This window comes from Trachypithecus francoisi, unplaced genomic scaffold (assembly GCF_009764315.1).
Source record: "Trachypithecus francoisi isolate TF-2019V2 unplaced genomic scaffold, Tfra_2.0 Lachesis_group8, whole genome shotgun sequence".
Classification (NCBI taxonomy): domain Eukaryota; kingdom Metazoa; phylum Chordata; class Mammalia; order Primates; family Cercopithecidae; genus Trachypithecus; species Trachypithecus francoisi.
In genome coordinates this window covers 78759240-78778928 of record NW_022681473.1, presented here as the reverse complement: position 1 = coordinate 78778928, position 19689 = coordinate 78759240, and positions in this window count along the sequence as shown.

Sequence of the window (19689 nt, the reverse complement as noted above, 5' to 3'; positions counted from 1 at the left end):
CAACAGGGAACTGAAGCTTTCACGTAACATTGTTTTGTCTAGAGTGAATTTTAATTTGAAGTGAGCTAATGTGATATAGAAATATTGGTAACCTTGGAAAATGTCTACAGAACCCCTTATTTATAAAAAAAAAGTTTTAAATTACCAAAATATCATGTCCTAAATATAACAACTCTTAATATGTTGTTACATATATAGCTATTTATCTCTCTATGACCATTCTGTATTTCCAAATATAAGCCTGCTTATTTTTTATGTATTTATGTAACACCTTATTAATAACAGATACAACAGCAAATATAATAACTGGATTAAGTGCTCATTATATGCAAGGAACTATGCTAAGCATTACTTACACATTATGAAAATTTCCACGTCACTAACTAGCTAAATATGTTCATATACATTGTAAGTTTTGATAACTGCATAGGTGTTATGATATGATTATACCATAACTTATTTAGCCAGTAAACTATTGTTAGGCATTCATGTTATTTCCAAATATTTGTATTTATATATACTAACATAAGATTTTTTTAATAGTCAAGTATTTTATGCATCCAAATTTATTATGTCAGGATAAATTGTCAGAATTATAATATCCAAACTAATTCCTTTGAAATGTCACTATTTAGCTATTGTATCAAAAGATAAAAAATAGAAAACAGGGAGGTTTTTGAAATGGATCATTGAATTGTAAACTCAGTAATCCCATGCCGATCTATACACCCAATAACACTTTGTGAGACTTCCTTCCCTACATCCTTGCTGACTCTGGTTTTATGTGTTTCAATCGTTGATGAGACTGTCAGTCTTAAAGCCAGTCAGGGTTATTTTATTTATGGATTCACTCAATTGCTACTCTTTCTCCTAATAGATGAGATCAAATATTAGTATATCTTAATTGATGAACCATGCAGTGTGTTTTCATGACATATATAATGTGTTATATATCAGAGATAGTAGGGAAGATATAACTAAACTATTATTTTAGTTCAAATGTGGACCATGAAAAAGCTTCAAAAATATTTCAGCCCACTTTCTTCAGATACAGAAATAACAGAAGGCAATATATATAAGAAATAAGGTGAGATGTGACATTATCCACAATAAAATAATTATCAGGTTATGATATAGAGCTGGTACAGAGGACAGAACAACAACAACAATAACTGCCATTTTATCTCTTCTAGAGCCCTGTGTGGGGCTAGAAATTCACAAGTCTCTGTCTTTGTCTTTGCTCATGCTAATTCCCCAACGTGGTTTTCCAGCCCTGCTATTGGTTTCTTCTTTGCCTGTTTACAGCGTACTTATCACTGGGACCCAGATCAAAGGCTAGTGTCTGTTTGCAGCTTCCTTAATCTCTCTAATTAGGAATTTTTTTTTTTTTTTACTTTGGTTCTTTCAGTATTCTTTCTCTATCTTTGTGTTCATTTTAATTTTGCATGGTTAAGTGTTAATAAAGTCATTTCTCTCATTTGTATACATATTCCTTAAAGTGGCATATATTTTACCCAATTGTGTAGCATAATCAAAACTCAGTATTGCAGTGACTGGCAAAGTACATAAAATATTTGTTGAATGAGTAAGATAAAGTGTTTTATTTATAATGCTTTTCAGATAGCATATAGTATTTGAAACTCATTGGAGAATCACTAAAAATGACATTGAATTATTTCCAGAAGTTTTAAGCTTTTCATTTGAAAATAGTCATGTATTTATAGCACATATAATAGCATTTTTTAAAACTCTCACTAAAAGAATGTCCTCCATTTTTATATACTTTTATATAAAATATAATTGTATAAAGCATGCTTTATATACTTTCCACATCTAGAAATAATAAAATCAGCAACTACAGTCTCTCATGTTTTTTTTAAGAAAACCCTACAACACTTCCCTTCATCTAGAATTGAAATGATTCATATATCTATTTATTTTTGTTCTCTACCATTAAGAAGTTGGCAATATGAGGCCGAGTGTGATGGCTCATGCCTGTAATCTCAGCACTGTGGGAGGCCAAGGTGGGTTGATCACCTGAGGTCAGGAGTTTGAGACCAGTCTGGCCAACATAGTGAAACCCCATCTCTACTAAAAATACAAAAGAATTAGTGGAGTGTGGTGGCAGATGCCTGTAATCCCAGCTGCTTGGGAGGCTGAGGCAGGAGAATTACCAGAACCTGGGAGGCGGAGGTGAGCTGAGATCTCACCATTGCACTCCAGCCTGGGCAATAAGAGCGAAATTCTGTCTCAAAAAAACAAAGGAGTTGGCAACATGAGGTAAAGTTGTATTTGAGGGCCACATGATAAAAGTTGCTTTCCTTTTTTCCTTGAATAATGCATCAGATTATTTACTTATTTATGTATTTATTAGAGATGGGATCTTACTCTGTTGCCCAGCCTGGAATACAGTGGCACACACACATTAAGACAGCATATTATGCTACTATTCAAAGGTATTTTATTATCTTGTAAACTTAAGTTTATGTTTGTCAATGAGACCCACAAATTCTTCATTTTTAAAATAGGTAACAAATAATATCAAATTAAATGTATTTATTACTTATTAGTGAAGCTCTATAAATGGCTTCTAATTAGATACAAATAGTTTGGTCAAGAAGGGCCTCAAAAAAATGAGAACAACTTTTCCCAGTTCATCTGGACGGAATCACTATGTGCATAGTGATACATGTTTTATTCTCAAACACTTGGGTTTTGTTTCAACACGCCAAGGATCCTAGTTTGGCTATTTCCCAAGTTTGCTTTAAAGTAAGGCTACTGGATCCGACTGGTGTTTCAAAGAAATAAATCAAAATGTACACAGTCAAATTTGTTAGGCAGAAAAAAAGCTGTCATCTCTCCAAATGTTTTTTGGTGTCTATGTCTCTCAAGCTCAAAGAAAATAAGACATGCCAAAAAAAGGAGCATCTGTCTTAATGTAAGCAAAGAAAAGTGATAGTTTCAACAATAATCTGTGCTGGGTGCAGTGACCTGTAATACCAATGGCTTGGGAGGCGGAGGAGAAAGGATTGCTTGAGGACAGGAGATTGAGAACAGCCTGAGCAGCATAGTGAGACCCAGTGTTCACCAAAATTAAAAAAAAAAAAAAAAAAAAAAAAAATTTAGTTTGGCTTAGTGATGAACACCTGTAGTCCCAGCTACTCAGGAGGCTGAGGCAGGATGATTGCTTGAGCCCAGGAGCTGGAGGCTGCAATGAACTGTGTTTGTACCACTGTATTCCAGGCTGGGCAACAGAGTAAGATCCCATGTCTAATAAATACATAAATAAGTAAATAATCTGATGCATTATTCAAGGAAAAATGTATACGTACATATATATGTATATATGTATGTATATATATGTGCATGTGTATATATATACACATACTGTTACACATGCACACATATCCATATATATGGCATAGGTACAGACCTCTCTAAAAACCAATAAGGGAAAAAAATTTCATCCATATTTCTTACTAACCATTTACTGAACTGATAACAGTGTACATTTTAAAACTCTGTTGGTATATGTTACACAGAAACTTATAAATTAAAACATAAAATCATAGACCCACATTTGGAATATTTAATAAAATATCTGAACATTACACTTACTGAGCTGAACACGGCTTACAATTGTTCGAACTAGTCCTTCCAATGTGTTTTGGCAAAACTTATAATTGTCATTTTATCAGTGATTGATTCAGAAAACATGTAGTGACCAAAAACTACAATAAATTTAAGAATATTTTCAAATGCTTTTGTGTTCTTGTAAATCACAGTGATGTCACCATTCATTATGAATTAATAGTACATATATATATGATAGATTGTCAATCTACAGATGATGCTTGGTTCACTTACGGATTCACAGACTCACAACTACTCTGTGGAGTTGCAGTTAATTGCAACCCACAAGTGTGGAACCACAATGAAGTAACTCGGGCCCACGGTAACCACAGATGAAGTAACTGTGGCCCAGAGAAATGATTCACCTATAATTATATAACTGGTAAGCGCCTTATTACAATTAAAACCCAGAATTCCTCAATGATGGTCTTATATACTTTCCCCTACACTGAAATTTCTCATCAATTTTGTTGATGTCTCCATTGAGAATCAGATGCTGTTACCCCAGGGAAATGCATATGTGCCCATCCATGTGAAATGCTGCACATAATGCTAAGAGGGTTCACAAACCTTTTAGGGTCTACTCATGAGCCCCTGGTAATAACACCTGCCGAAGCTACCACCTTAATTTCTATGTTAAAAACCAAGGAAAGAGAGGGCTACCGGGCCCTGGTTCTGAAGTTAAGTGATTGGTGGAGCTTTTTAGATCATATTTTTTAAAGTGTACTTTTCCCTCAATTTTAACCAGGATCACTTGATCACCATAATGTGCATGTATTAATGGTTTTGAGCTATTAATAACGTTCTTAAAAATATTTTTAAGAAATCTGAATCTCACTGTTATTTCTTTAAAATTAATTGAACACACACACAAACAAGATAAAATAGAAAGTTAAAATCGTTCCTGTCTATGTTGGTGGCTTAACTTTGTGATGTTTTCAATGGTGAAGCCAGTCTTTAGCTAGGAGTTCATAAATATTGAGAAGCATGATCTTCCTCCCGGGAAAGTGCCTACCAATTCGTGTGGATTCTGGTTGCCAAGAGACAAAGTTTAGTCCATTCAAATTAAGTTTAATGGTCGAAAAAATGCCAAATTTATGATAAAATGCTATCTTTTGTGGTAGAAAATGTTTATTTAAAATATTTAGGCCTTTAACATGTACTCTTCTTTTTAAATAATGACAAATGTGTGCAATTTTGAAATTGAGGGTTTTCTTTTACTTTTTCTTTCTTTTATATTTTTCATTTGTTTGTTTCTCATTCACATTGCAAATTCAAAATAATGATGCCAGACAGTCAAAAGAATCTAAGTCTGAGGTTTTACTTCTAGAATATATTCTTTCTGCCAGACATTCCAAAGGCTTTAATTTTTCAATTCTGGGGTATTTGGCTATGTGTAAAAAGCCCTAGAAGAATTGAAAGAAGGCCAACAGGAGGAGGGAGCTTCCTGAACAACTATATTGACTTCCTTCTTTTTGGTACACCTTTAGTTTTTGAGCATTCCGTTAAGTTCATCCAAACCACCCCAGGATAAAGAGGGTTTTCTTTATTTAAGATGTCATGAGGCTGACAACAAATTAGCATTGTATGCATTGAAGTTTTAATCTCCCGAAAAGAAAGGGACTACAAGAAAAGAAATTGGTCATAGCATTTTCCTGTGAATAGTTCAAACATGTAAATAGTTGAAATGTAAATATTTAATTGTTAGTAAAATAGCTGAAATATAATTATCAAATAATTTATATAGTCAAAATAGATGGACTGAATTCACTCAATCATTGAACAAATATTTGCTGAGTAGCTCCCGCAGATGTAAAGAGCCATTCTAGGTGTGGGATAAACAATGAACAGAACACAGAGCTGCCCTCATAGGGTTAAAATTTTGGTGGCTCTTAGATTGATATCATTTAATAAATAGATTTCTCTATGATTTAGAAGTCTAATTCCAATGGAGTGTACTGTAAGATCTGGGAAAACAAAAACAGTCATTTTGAAATAAAATTAATATAGATTTGTGGAGATACAGGTGAAAATTCTAGCTCCAATGAACCAAAAGTTGAGTTGCTAAATAGACAAAGTAGTCTTTAAGCAAATACAAAGGTGTATGTGAAGATATAAAGACAAAGGATGGAAAGGTCAAGTTTTATATGAACACCGTCAATAGATATAAACTTAATGCCTGGATGATATGTGTGGCTATCATTTTAAAGCAATAAGCAATTATTTTACCCATAAAATGATATCTTTTTAACATGCTAGTGGTAATCACAGTGGATTTGTACTACTTTTTAAAACTCACACTGTAGAACACAAAGTATAATTTGAAATTTGACATGAGAATAGCATCCAGGGGAGTCAGTCTGGTTTTTGACTTTAGAAGGATTTGGCTTTGAATACTGGCTCTGCAGACTGCCCCTTGTGACCTTATCTATAAGACACAGAAGTAATACATACATTGAGAGTTTAGAGAATCAAATGGGAAAAGGTGCAGGAGGCACCTAACATAGTGTTGTGTATATAATAGCTAGTTAATCAGTGACTGGTCATTTGTATTTACAAGACCAGAATTTGGATTTCATGTGCTTGGTTTAATCCTGTGCTCCTTTGAGAATGCACCTAGCTGCCTCCAGATATAGTAAAGGGGAAAGTTTTAATGGGCAGGAAAAGAAGAAATATGCCTCACTATATTTTTTCTAGGGGTTTGGGGGGGGCCTGACGGTTTGAGTGTTGCTCTGTCCCCCAGGCTAGCGTGCAGTGGCACAATCTTGGCTCACTATAACCTCCGCCTTTCAGGTTCATGCTATTCTCATGCCTCAGCCTTCAGAGGAGCTAGGATTACAAGCATGTATCACACCCAGGTAATTTTTTGTATTTTTAGTAGAGTTGGGGTTTTGTCACATTGGCCAGACTGGTCTTCAGCTCTTGGCCTCAAGTGATGTGCCTGCTTCGGCCTTCCAAATTGCTGGGATTATGGGCATGAGCGACCACAGCACCCGGCCAGTGCCACATCTTAGAACATTCCTGAGGTGTTTTCTGATTTTTAGGTAAGTGTTTAAACCCATGTAACACATTACAATTGATTCAGTGAACTATTATCTATGCCTTAGATTAGGAATCCCTAATGGTGAATAAGGTTATGTTGTAGAGATGTGATATGTCAAAGATCAGAGAGAACTACAGGACAGGTCAGCAATTAAGTTGCTAATGGGGCCAAGCATAGTACAAAGTAAAGGTGGAGGATGAGGTGGGACTTTGGGAGATGAAGCTAGTTTCTAAGGAAAAGGGAAAAAGTAAAATAAAGCAGCAAAAAGTACTCAGTATCTCTGATCCTTTCCTCAACTCTGAAAGAGTAATAGCTCTTTTCTTGGGCACTAAAACCACATTGAGACCCAGTGGCCATTTTATAGGTGTCAGTTAATTTTATCATTATTATTTTTATTTAAATCATGACACTGTTGAGCTTATTAAATCCTTCCTGACCATCTTCAGCCAGTTGGTCACTTACTTGCTTTGGTATCGATCTGTGTTTCAACAACATGTGTAGTTATACACAGCTACATAATTTTAATAAAAACACATGATCCTTATAACTCTTCAGGTTTTTTCCTAGCTGAAGTAAAACGTTTGTGAGATATTTATAGCCTCTCTCCCCCAAAATGATTTTTTAAAATTTATTTTTATTGTGTATATTTAATATATACAAAATGATATTTTGATAAACATACACATAGTGAAATGATTACTGTAGGTAAGCAAATTAGTATACACATCACTTTCCATAGGTAACTTTTGTGTGGTGAGAGTGCCTAAAATCTACTTTCTTAGCAAATTTAATTATATAATATATATAATTAACTATAGTTAATATTATAATGCTGTACATAATATTTGATATCTAAACTTATTCATTGTACATAGCTGCAAGTTTGTACATTTTTGACTTACATCTCCCCATTTTTTCTTCCTCTGTGTCCCTGGTAACTAGCTTTCTACTTTCTGTTTCCATGTATTTGACTATTTCTTAGAATCCCACATGTAAGTGAGATCATGCAGTATCTATTTTACTGTGTCTGGCTTATTTAACTTAGCATAATGTCTTTCAGATTCATTATACTGTCGCAAATGGCAGGATTGCCTTCTTTTTCAAGGCTGAATAGTATTCATTGTATGTATTTATAAAATAACTATTTATCCATTGATGGACACTTTTGTTTTCATACCTTTGTTATTGTGAATGATGCTGCAATAAACATGGGAATGAAGATCTTTCTACAAGGTGCTGCCTTCATTTCCTTTATGTAGATACCTAGTAGAGGTATTGCTGGTTTTATAGTAGTTATATTTTTAATTTTTTGAGAAAGCTACAAACTATTTTCCATAATGGTTGTACCAATTTACATTCTCCAAAACAGTTTGCAAGAGTTACCTATTCTCCACACCCTGACTAACAATGATTATTTCTTTTGTTTGTTTGTGTTGATAATAGCTATACTAAAAGGCGTGAGGTGATATCTCACTGTGGCTCTGATTTTCATTTCCCTGATGATTAGTGACATTAAACATCTTAGCATGTGTCTGTTGGCAATTTCTATGTCTTCCTTAGAAAAATGTCTATTCAGGCCTTTTGTCCATTTTTAGTATTTATTTATTTTTCCCTTTAAATTTTTTAATTTTTTATGGGTATATAGTAGGTATATATATGAATACACATGTGAATATATATATTCATGGGGTACAGGAGATATTCTGATACAGGGATACAATGCACAATAATCACATCAGAGTAAATGAGATATTCATCACCTCAGGCATTTATCTTTTCTTGGTGTTATGGGCATTCCAACTATACAGTTTTTTTTTTTTATTTAAAAATGTACAATAAATTGTTGAGTGTAGTCACCCTGCTATGCTATCGAATACTAGATCTCATTCATTCTATCTAACTATATTTTTGTACTTATTAGCCATCTCCACTTTTCCTCGACTCCCCACTACTCTTCCCAGCTTTTGGTAACCATCATTCTACTCTCTACTCTATGAGTTCAAAATTATTTCAATTTTTTGCCCCTGCAAATAAGTGAGAACATTCATCTATTGATGAACACTTAGGTTTGCTTACAAATCTTGGTTATTTTCAATAATGTTGCAATAAACATGGGAGTCTAGGTGTCTCTTCAATGTACTGTTTTACTTCCTTTTGGGTACACACTTACCAGGAAAATTGCTGAATCATATGGTGGTTTTACTTGTAGTTTTCTGAGGACCCTCGATACTGTTCTCCATAGTGGCGGTAGTAATTTATATTCCCAGTCTTTTATATCCTTGCCAACTTTGTTATTACCTGTCTTTTGGATAAAAGTCACTTTAAATGGAGTGAGATGAAATCATATTGTAATTTTGATTTGCATTTCTCTGATGATCAGTGATATTGAGAAACTTTTCATTTACTCATTTTCCATTTGTACATCTTCTTTTGAGGAATGTGTATTCAGACATTTTGCCCATTTTTAAATTGGATTATCAGATTTTTTACTATTGAGTTGCTTGAGCTTCTTATATATTCTGGTTATTAATCCCTATCAGATGTACAGTTTTCTAATATTTTTCCCATTCTATGGATTGTTTCTTCACTTTGTTGATCATTTCCTTTGCTGTGAAGGAGATTTTTAACTTGATATGATCCCCTTTATCCATGTTTGCTTTAGTTGCTTGTGGTTTTGGGGTGTTGCTCAATAAATCTTTGCCCAAACTCATGCCTTAGAGCGTTTCTCAAACGTTTTCTTTTAGTAGTTTTGTCGTTTAAGGTCTCAGATTGTAGTCTTTAATCCATTTTGATTTGATTTTTGTATACAGCAAGAAAAACTATAGTTTTATTCTTCTGCATATGGATACCCACTTTTCCAAACGCCATTAATTGTAGAGACTGTCCTTTCCCTAATGTATTTTCTTGACTCTTTAGTCAAAAATTAGTTCACTGTTGATATGTGGATTTATTTCTGGGTTATCTATTTTGTTACATTGGTCTATGTGTCTGTTTTTGTACCAGCACCATGCTATTTTGTTTATTATAGCTCTGTAGTATAACTGGAGGTAATGCCATTCCTCCAGTTTTGTTCCTTTTGCTCAGGATAGCTTTGGGTGTTCTCAGTCTTTTGTGGTTGCACATAAATTTTAGGAACTTTTTTCTATTTATATGAAGAAGGTAAATGGTATTTTGATAGAAATTTCATTGAATCTCAGATTGCTTTGGGTGTTATGGGCATTTTAACAATGTTAATTCTTCCAATCCATGAACATAAAATATTTTCACCTTTTTTGTATCATCTTCAATATCTTGAATCAATGTTTTTTAGTTTTCATTGTGGAGATCTTTCACTTTTTTGATTAAATTTATTCCTTAGGAGTTTATTTTATTTGTAGCTAATGTAAATGGGATTACTTTCTTGATTTCTTTTTCATATTTTTCACTGTTGGCATATAGAAACATAATTTGTTTGTATTTTTATTTGGTATCCTGAAACTTTACTGAGTTTATTCTAAAAGGTTTTTGATGGCATTGTTAGGAGTTTCTAAATATAAATTATCATCTACAAATGCAGATAATTTGATTTTTTCCTTTACAATTTAGATGACATTTACTTCTTTCTATTGTCTGATGGCTCTCACTAGGACTTTCAGAATTATGTTGAATAACAGTAGGGACAATAGGCATCCTTATCTTCTTCCAAATCTTAGATCCAAAGCTTTCAGTTTTTGTCTATTTAATAGGATAAATGACAGCTTTGGGTTTGTAATTAATGGCTTTGTTGTTGTTGTTGTTGAGATATGTTCCTTCTAAGCCCAGTATTTTGAAGATTTTTACCATAAAAGAATACTGAATTTTATCAAATGCCTTTTCAGCATTGATTAAGATGATCATATTTTTATCCTTCATTCTGTTGACTTGATGTATCATATTGATTGATTTGTGTATGGTGAACCATCCTTGTATCCCTGAGATAAATTCCACTTGGTCATGGTGAATGATTTTTTTTAACATTGTTGTTTTTAATCACACTATTTTTAACACAAAAAAACACAATGGTTTTTAAAGTGTGGAATATTAAGATATTTTCAGGACTGAGGGTACAACAGATGCTATTAATTTGCTGATATCTCATTCACTAATAAGGAGGCCAGCTTTGAAAGCTGTTATAACCTGCACATATATGTTTTTAAAAAATAAAAATAAGAATGCCATACACTTACATAGCACTTTGACAGTCAAAGTAGATTTGTTCCTATTTTCCATTGGGTAATGTGAGGTGAGGCAGGTATTGTTACTGGACTCTCTGAAAACAAGGCTTGATAGGTGCAGCAAACCACCATGGCATATGCATATCTATGTAACAAATCGGCATGTTCTGCACATGTATCTCAGAACTTAAAGTAAAATGAATGATTTTTTTTTTTTTTTTTATTACTCAAAGGTTGTTTTTTATTAATATTCATTTTTTTTTGCATTGGTGAATTCGGTTTGCTAGTATTTTGTTGAGGATTTTTGCATCTATGTATATCAGAGATATTGTCCTGTATTTTTTTTTTTATGTGTCTTTGTCCTGTTTTGGTATCAGGATATTATTGGCCTCAAAGAATTAGTAGTACTTGTAATGAGTTTGGAAATATTCTCTCCTCCTCTATATAGTGGAGCACTTTGAGTAGTATTTGTATTAGTTCCTCTAAAGTGTTTGGTTGAATTTAGCAATAAATCCAGTGGGCTGTGGGTCTTTTTTTTTTTTTTTTTTGGCTGGGAGACTTTTTCTTATGACTTTAATCTTTCTTGTTATTAGTCTATTCAGGTTTTAGATTTCTTCATCATTTGATCCTGGTAAGTTGTATGTGTCTAGGAATTTACCTGTTTCCTCTAGGTTTTCCAATTTATTGGCATATAGTTGTTCATAGGAGTCTATAATGATCCTTTGGATTTCTGTGGTATCAGTTGTAATATCCCCCTTTTCATCTGATTTAAAAATTTTGACCTTCTCTCTTTTGTTTTTAGTCTGGCTAAAGGTTTGTTGATTCGTTTTATCCTTTCAGAAAACCGTCTTTTCATTTCATTGATTTTTTTGCATTTTCCCCTGTTTCGATTTAATTTACTTTGGCACTGATCTGTATTATTTCTTTTTATCTACTAATTTTGAGTATGCCTTACCCTTTTTTTTTCTAGTTATTTAAGATGTGTCATTAGGTTATTTATTTTAAATGTATATGCTTTTTTAATGTAGGCACTTATTGGTATAAACTTTCCTTTTAACATTGCTTTCTCTGTATCCCATAGATTTGGGGATGTTGCATTTTCATTTTCATTGGTTTCATGAATTTTTAAAATTTTCTTTTTAATTTCTTCATGGGCCCACTGGTCATTCAGGAACATTTTGTTTAATTTCCACGTGTTTTTATAGTTTTCAAATTTCCTCTTGTTATTGCTATCTAATGTTATTCTATTGTTCTCTGAGAAAACACTTGATATGATCTCATTTTCTTTTAATTTTGTGAGTCTTGTTTTGTGGCCTAACATATAGTCTATCCTTGAGCATGATGCATGTGCTGAGGAAAAGAATGTGTATTCTTCAGTTGTTAAATAAAATATTCTGTAAATATCTATTAGATCCATTTGGTCTATAGCTCAGATTAAGTCTGATATTTCTTTATTGATTTCCTGTCTGGATAATCTCTCCACTCCTGCAAGGGGGGTGGGGAAGTCTCCAGCTATTATTGTATTGGGATCTATCACTCTCTTTAGCTCTTATAATATGTGTTTTATATATCTGTGTTCTCTTGTGTTAGGCGCATATATATTTAAAATTGTTATATCCACTTGCTGAATTGACCCCTTTATCAATATGTAATGACATTCTTTGCCTCTTTTTGTAGTTATTGTCTTCAAATCTATTTTATCTGATATAAATATAGTTACTCCTGCTGTACTTTGAATGTCATTGGCATGGGATATCTTTTTCCATCTTTTTTTTTTTTTTTTCAGTGTATGTCTTTATAGGTGAGGTGTGTTTCTTGAAGGCAGCATATTGTTAGGTTTAGTTTTAATGCATTCAGCCACTCTACTTTTTTATTGGAGTGTTTAGTCTATTATATTTAATATTATTTTTGATAAATAAAGACTTACTACTACCACTTTGTTATTTGTTCTCTGGTTGTCTTGGGGTCTTCTCTTCCTTCTGTCCTTCCTGTCTTACTTTTTGTGAAAGTGTTTTTCTCAAAACACTTTGAGAAATATTGTGAAATATTTCTCAAAACACTTTGAGAAATATTGTGAAAATATTTTGTATTTGTCTGTGTACTTATTTCCAGTCAGCTTTGTACTTTTGAATGATTTCTCATTTAATCTCTTTATGTGTGTGTGTGTGTGTGTGTGTGTGTGTGTGTGAGTGTTTCTATTTTTTAGATTTTTTGATTTGAGGTTACCATGAGGCTTGCAAATAACATAACTCATTACTTTAAACTTATGACTATTTAACTCTGATTGCAAAATAAAGAAAAATCTAATAAAAACTCTATACTTTAACTTCATACTTCTTGTTCTTTAATGTTGTTGTTTCTATTTATATCTTCTTATACTATGTATGTCTTTAAAAGTTGTTGGAGTTACTATTTCAGATAGATTTGTCTTTTAGCCTTCCTACTCATGATATGAGTAGTTTACACACCACAATTACAGAGTCATAATATTTTGTATTTGTCTGTGTACTTATTTCCAGTCAGCTTTGTGCTTTTGAATGATTTCTTATTGCTCTTTAATGTCCTTTTCTTTAAGATTAAAAAACTTCATTTTGGACAGATCTGGTGTGGATGAAATCCCTCAGGTTTTGTTTGCCTGGGGAATTTTTTATTTCTCCTTCATGTGTGCAGGATATTTTCACTGTATATACTATTCTTAGACAAAAGTTTTTTTGTTTGTTTGATTTGTTTTTGTTTTTGTTTTTCCTTCAGCACTTTAGATATGCCATGCCACTCTCTCCTGGCGTGTAAGGTCTTAAGTCTGCTGCCAGATGTATTGGTGCTCCTTTGTATGTTATTTGTTTCTTTGTTTCTTGCTGCCTTTATGATCCTTTCTTTATTTTTGATGTTTGTGAGTTTGCTTATTAAATCTCCTGAGTTAGTCTTATTTGGGTTAAATGTTCTTGGTGTTCTATAACCTTGTGGTACCTACATATTGATATATTTCTGTAGGTTTGGAAAGTTCTCTGTTATTTTTTTCAATACACTTTCTACCCTAATCTCTCTTTCTATCTCCTTAGGCCAATAACTCTTAGATTTTCCCTTTTTGTGCTATTTTATAAATCTTGTAGAGACAGGCATGCTTCATTTTTTTTGTTATTGCTCTCCTCTGTGTGTTTTCAAATCGCCTGTTCAAGCACACAAATTCTTTCTTCTCCTTCATCCATTCTGCTCTTGAGAAATTCTGATGCATTTTTCTGTCTGTCACTTAATTATTCTGTTCCAGAATTTCTGCTTGAGTTTTCAAGATTATTTTGATCTCTTGGTTAAAATTTTCTAGTAGAATTCTGAATTTCTTCTCTGTGGTATCTTGAATTTCTTTGAGTTTCTTCAAAACAGCTATTTTGAGTTATCTGAAAGGTCCCATAGCTCTGTCACTCCAGGATTGCTCATTGGCGCCTATTTAGTTTGGCAAAGTCATGTTTTCCTAGATGGTCTTAATGCTTTTGGATGTTTGTCAATGTCTGGACATTGAAATACTAGTTTATTCTAATCGTTGCAGTCTGAGCTTATTTACACCCATAATTCTTGATAGGGCTTTCTAAGTATTTAAAGGGAATTGAATGTTGTGATCTAAGTCTTTGGTCACTGTGTGCATTGGGGGCACCCCAAGCCTGGTAACACTTTAAGTCTTGCTGACTCATACAGGTGCCACCTTGGTGATCTTCAGTAAGATACAAGAGAATTACCTGTATTAGCAGGTAAAGTCTTGTTCTTTTCACTCACTTTCTCCCAAGCAAACAGTGTCTCTATTTCTGTTCGTACTGAGCTGCCTGAAGTTGGAGAAGGGGTGTTGCAAGCCCTCCCGTGACTACCATTGCTGGGACTCTTCTGGGTCACAGCTGAGGCTAGCACAGTACTGGGTCTTGCCCAAGGCCTGTGGTGACTACTATCTGGCTATGGCTGCTGTATATTCAATACTCAAGGGCTCCTTAGTCAGAGGTAGTGAATCTTGTCAGGTCTGTGCCTTTCATTTCAAGGCTTCAGGTTCCCTTCTGGCCCAGGGTGAGTCTAGAAATGTCATCTGGGAGTTATGTCCTAGTATTGGGGTCCTTATGAATTAGCTTCGTGCTTTATTGTACTATGGCTGAGCTGTTACCGAAGTTGCAAGACAAAGTTCTCTTTACTCTTTTCTCTCTTTTCATCAAGCTGGAGGAATCTCTCCCAGAATTGTGAGCTGTGTTGCCAGAGTTGGGGGAGGGATGACACTCCCTTGGCTGCTCCAGCTGGTTTCTTACTGAGTCACATGCACCCCAAGTCCACTGGCTCCAAGCCCAGCAAAGCACCAAGACTGCCCAGGAATTACAGTCCTTGTGGTCTAGGCACCCTTTCTAATTTATTTAGGATCTCAGGGCAATTTAACTCATGGTGGTGGTGCTAGTCATAGCTCAGGTTCCCACTCCTCAGATGTGCTATTTCCCTTTGGGTAGGGCTGGTTTAAATCCTTCCTCCTTGGAGGCTGGCTGAATTCCACCTTGCATTACTTTCCCCTGTGACAAGTCAGCACTGACTTCCAATGCAAAGTCTCAAAATGAATGCACTCTCCCTCTCCCAAGCATACAGATTCTCTGTTCTAGTGCCTTGTGGTGCACTGGGGGATGGGGGAAGGATGATGTATGCAAATAAAGACTGTCTTTCCTACCTTCTTTCATGCCTGTTTCCTTGATATGAGGTTAAAGACATACACTGTAATTGCTAGCTTGATTTTTGGTTCTTATGAAGATGTTTTCTTGTGTAGACAGTTGTTCAATTTGATGTACCTGCAAGGGAAACAATTGCTGGATGCTTCTCTTCAGCCATCTTGTTTCTTCTCCTACCAAATGAATTTTTAAGAAGAATAAGTGGCATAGCCATTATTTACCTAATTCTCAAATTTATATTATTATTATCTTATCTTATTAAGAAATGTATTGTGACCATAACCTTTCAGGATAGTTTGACTATTCTGTGGTAGTTTTTGTTTTGTTTACTTAAGTTAAAACTTCATTTTCTTCAGAAGATAAAAGACTATTTGGCTGGCCTTCAGTTTTGTAGACAACCATGAGACTAAAAAACTGTTCTTAAGGAACATAATATCTGCACAACAAAATCTCTGATTTTTAAGCCTCTTCCTGACTGTCAGATGTGAAGTTAGAAGATGTTGATAGTGGTGCTTTGAAAATCCTCCAAAGAAACCTGTTTGCAGCCCATACATATTTGCAGATTATTTCCTAAGAACTGAAGAAATGGATTGTCAAATAACTGTTCAAGATCCAGGTCCAAAAGCCTGTTACATAAGTATTAATGGAATTTTAAATTAATTAATGCATTATATATTAATAGTATATATGTGATTAGATAATGAGAGAATATATGACCTTTGCAAGAAAATTGAATTTAGTCTCAGATAACTACAACAGCTGTAATAGAAACAGATACTCTCCATAATGGGGCAAGGGAGCAAGAACTTATCCCCTTCCCCTTATTTTCAATTATTTACAGTTCAGCTCTCCACAAATTTATTCTAATATGACCTAGATATCACCGGTTTGTAAATCAAACTTATGCTGCACATTAAAAAAAAAAAAGTCTGACAATTCAACAACAAAAGATAGTTGCATTTTGTTTTGTAAACCACCAATCTTGTTACTTCAGGAAAGCTCTATAGGGCAGTTTTATTTCTGGGGCACTACTTAACAGTGTATTTATTAATGTTTTCTTTTCTACTCCTCCTCCTCTCTCCCCCCCTCCTTCACTAAATTTCTCTTGCTCTCAGTATAATTAAAAATTAGTTTTTTTTTTTTTTTTTTTTTATTCTACAAAGAGTAGGTGGAGGTAGTCAAACCTAGTGCTCAAAATAGTATAATTATTGATTATTCTATCTTCTGGAAAATGTGATCTTTTTGTTTTTGTGAAAGTTGCTAACAAAACCATTAAAAATCTTGTTAAGGAAACTTTAATTTTCTCAGTATTTTCTTACCCATACCTGAATATTGAGGCAAATTGAAGATGATAATCACCTTTTTTATTTTAGTTTAGATAATTTTCCATGAATAATTCAATGAACAATTTTCATTTGACTTTTAATTTTTTTCATAGTCCCCAGGTATATTACAACATTTTTTCTTTATGTTTGAGAAAAGAAGATAAATACCGAATATGATTGCTAAGAAAAAGGAAAATTGTTTTTCTTGAGTCGAAAGTGGATATTGTTGATCTTTAATTCACTATGCAGTTATTCACATATTGTTTGTAGTAATCTGGTAAAGTACAGGATAAGACATGGATCTTACCTTCGGATTCAATGGAACAGAGAAACAGGGCAGCAAGGATGTGTGCTGAGTCACAGAATAACCTTACCACCTGCTGCCACTGCTTTAGTCCAAGCTGTCATGTCTCCTCACCTGTATTATTCCAACTGTTCTTGCTTCCTCTCCTGGATTCTGGCAGTGTCTTCTGAATACAGCAACCAGAGTAAACCTTCTAAATTAGGCCAGTCATGTTATTTAGCTGCTTAGAGGCCTTTGGTTTATATCTTTGATCTTTCACAAGAATATAAACTCCATTAGGATAGAGAATTTGATGTAATTGGTCACTACTATATCTCCAGTTCTTGGGAGAGAGAATGCTTGATGTATAGGATCTATTTCTTCATATTTTTGAATTAATGATATTCTGGAAGCATCATGTCTCAAAGATAGAAATTTGAGTACCCTCTGTCAGTCTTCAGAAGGTGATTGGAAATGTGGAAGGAGATCCTAGATCAGTGACTCTGTGAAGCAAAGAAAGTCAACTTCAGCCTTCTAGAGAAATGTCCAAAATGTATCCTAACTGGAGATGTTAAGAGATGTATGACACCAACATGCTGAGTGATTTATCAGAGCATTGGTAAGGCACAGAATTTACTGCATGTGGTTCAAATAAAGATGATTCTATGAAAGGAATGTATATGGTATGTGATCAGGATTAAAGGAGCAGAAGCAGCAGGAAACCGTTAATACCCACTAGGACTGAAGGAACAAGGAGATAAAATAGTATTGTGTGAACAGTGAGATATGGAACTGTAGGCCACATGCAGTGGCTCACACCTATAATCCTAGCACTTTGGGAGGCCGAGGTGTGTGCAAAACTTGAAGTCAGGAGTTCGAGACCAGCCTGGCCAACATGGTGACATTCCATATCTACTAAAAATACAAAAATTAGCCAGGTGTGGTAGCACATGCCGGTAATCTCAGCTATTTGAGAGGCTGAGACAGGAGAATTGCTAGAATCTGGGAGCCAGGGGTTAGAGTGAGCCGAGGTTGTGCCACTACACTGCACTCCAGCCTGGGTGACAAAGCACGATTCCACCAAAAAAAAAAAAAAAAAAGATATGAAATTGTAAAAGAGAGACCAATCAGTAGGAATTCTCATCAGAGAGGGATGCAGTTTCTTTTTTTTTTTTTTTTTTTTTTTCTATTATACTTTAAGTTCTAGGGTACATGGGCATAACGTGCAGGTTTGTTACATATGTATACTTGTGCCATGTTGGTGTGCTGCACCCATCAACTCGTCAGCACCCATCAATTCATCATTTATATCATATATAACTCCCAGTGCAATCCCTCCCCCCTCCCCCCTCCCCATGATAGGCCCCAGTGTGTGATGTTCCCCTTCCCGAGTCCAAGTGATCTCATTGTTCAGTTCCCACCTATGAGTGAGAACATGCGGTGTTTGGTTTTCTCTTCTTGTGATAGTTTGCTAAGAATGATGGTTTCCAGCTGCATCCATGTCCCTACAAAGGACACAAACTCATCCTTTTTTATGGCTGCATAGTATTCCATGGTGTATATGTGCCACATTTTCTTAATCCAGTCTGTCACAGATGGACATTTGGGTTGATTCCAAGTCTTTGCTATTGTGAATAGTGCCACAATAAACATACATGTGCATGTGTCTTTGTAGTAGAATAATTTATAATCCTTTGGATATATACCCAGTAGTGGGATGGCTGGGTCATATGGTACATCTAGTTCTAGATCCTTGAGGAATTGCCATACTGTTTTCCATAATGGTTGAACTAGTTTACAATCCCACCAACAGTGAAAAAGTGTTCCTATTTCTCCACATCCTCTCCAGCACCTGTTGTTTCCTGACTTTTTAATGATTGCCATTCTAACTGGTGTGAGATGGTATCTCATTGTGGTTTTGATTTGCATTTCTCTGATGGCGAGTGATGATGAGCATTTTTTCATGTGTCTGTTGGCTGTATGAATGTCTTCTTTTGAGAAATGTCTGTTCATATCCTTTGCCCACTTTTTGATGGGGTTGTTTGTTTTTTTCTTGTAAATTTGTTTGAGTTCTTTGTAGATTCTGGATATTAGCCCTTACATGATTATCTCAATAGATGCAGAAAAGGCTTTTGTCAAAATTCAACAGCTCTTCATGCTAAAAACGCTCAATAAATTCGGTATTGATGGAACGTACCTCAAAATAATAAGAGCTATTTATGACAAACCCACAGCTAATGTCATACTGAATGGGCAAAAACTGGAAAAATTCCCTTTGAAAACTGGCACAAGACAGGGATGCCCTCTCTCACCACTCCTATTCAACATAGTGTTGGAAGTTCTGGCTAGGGCAATCAGGCAAGAGAAAGAAATCAAGGGTATTCAGTTAGGAAAAGAAGAAGTCAAATTGTCCCTGTTTGCAGATGACATGATTGTATATTTAGAAAACCCCATTGTCTCAGCCCAAAATCTCCTTAAGCTGATAAGCAACTTCAGCAAAGTCTCAGGATACAAAATTATGTGCAAAAATCAC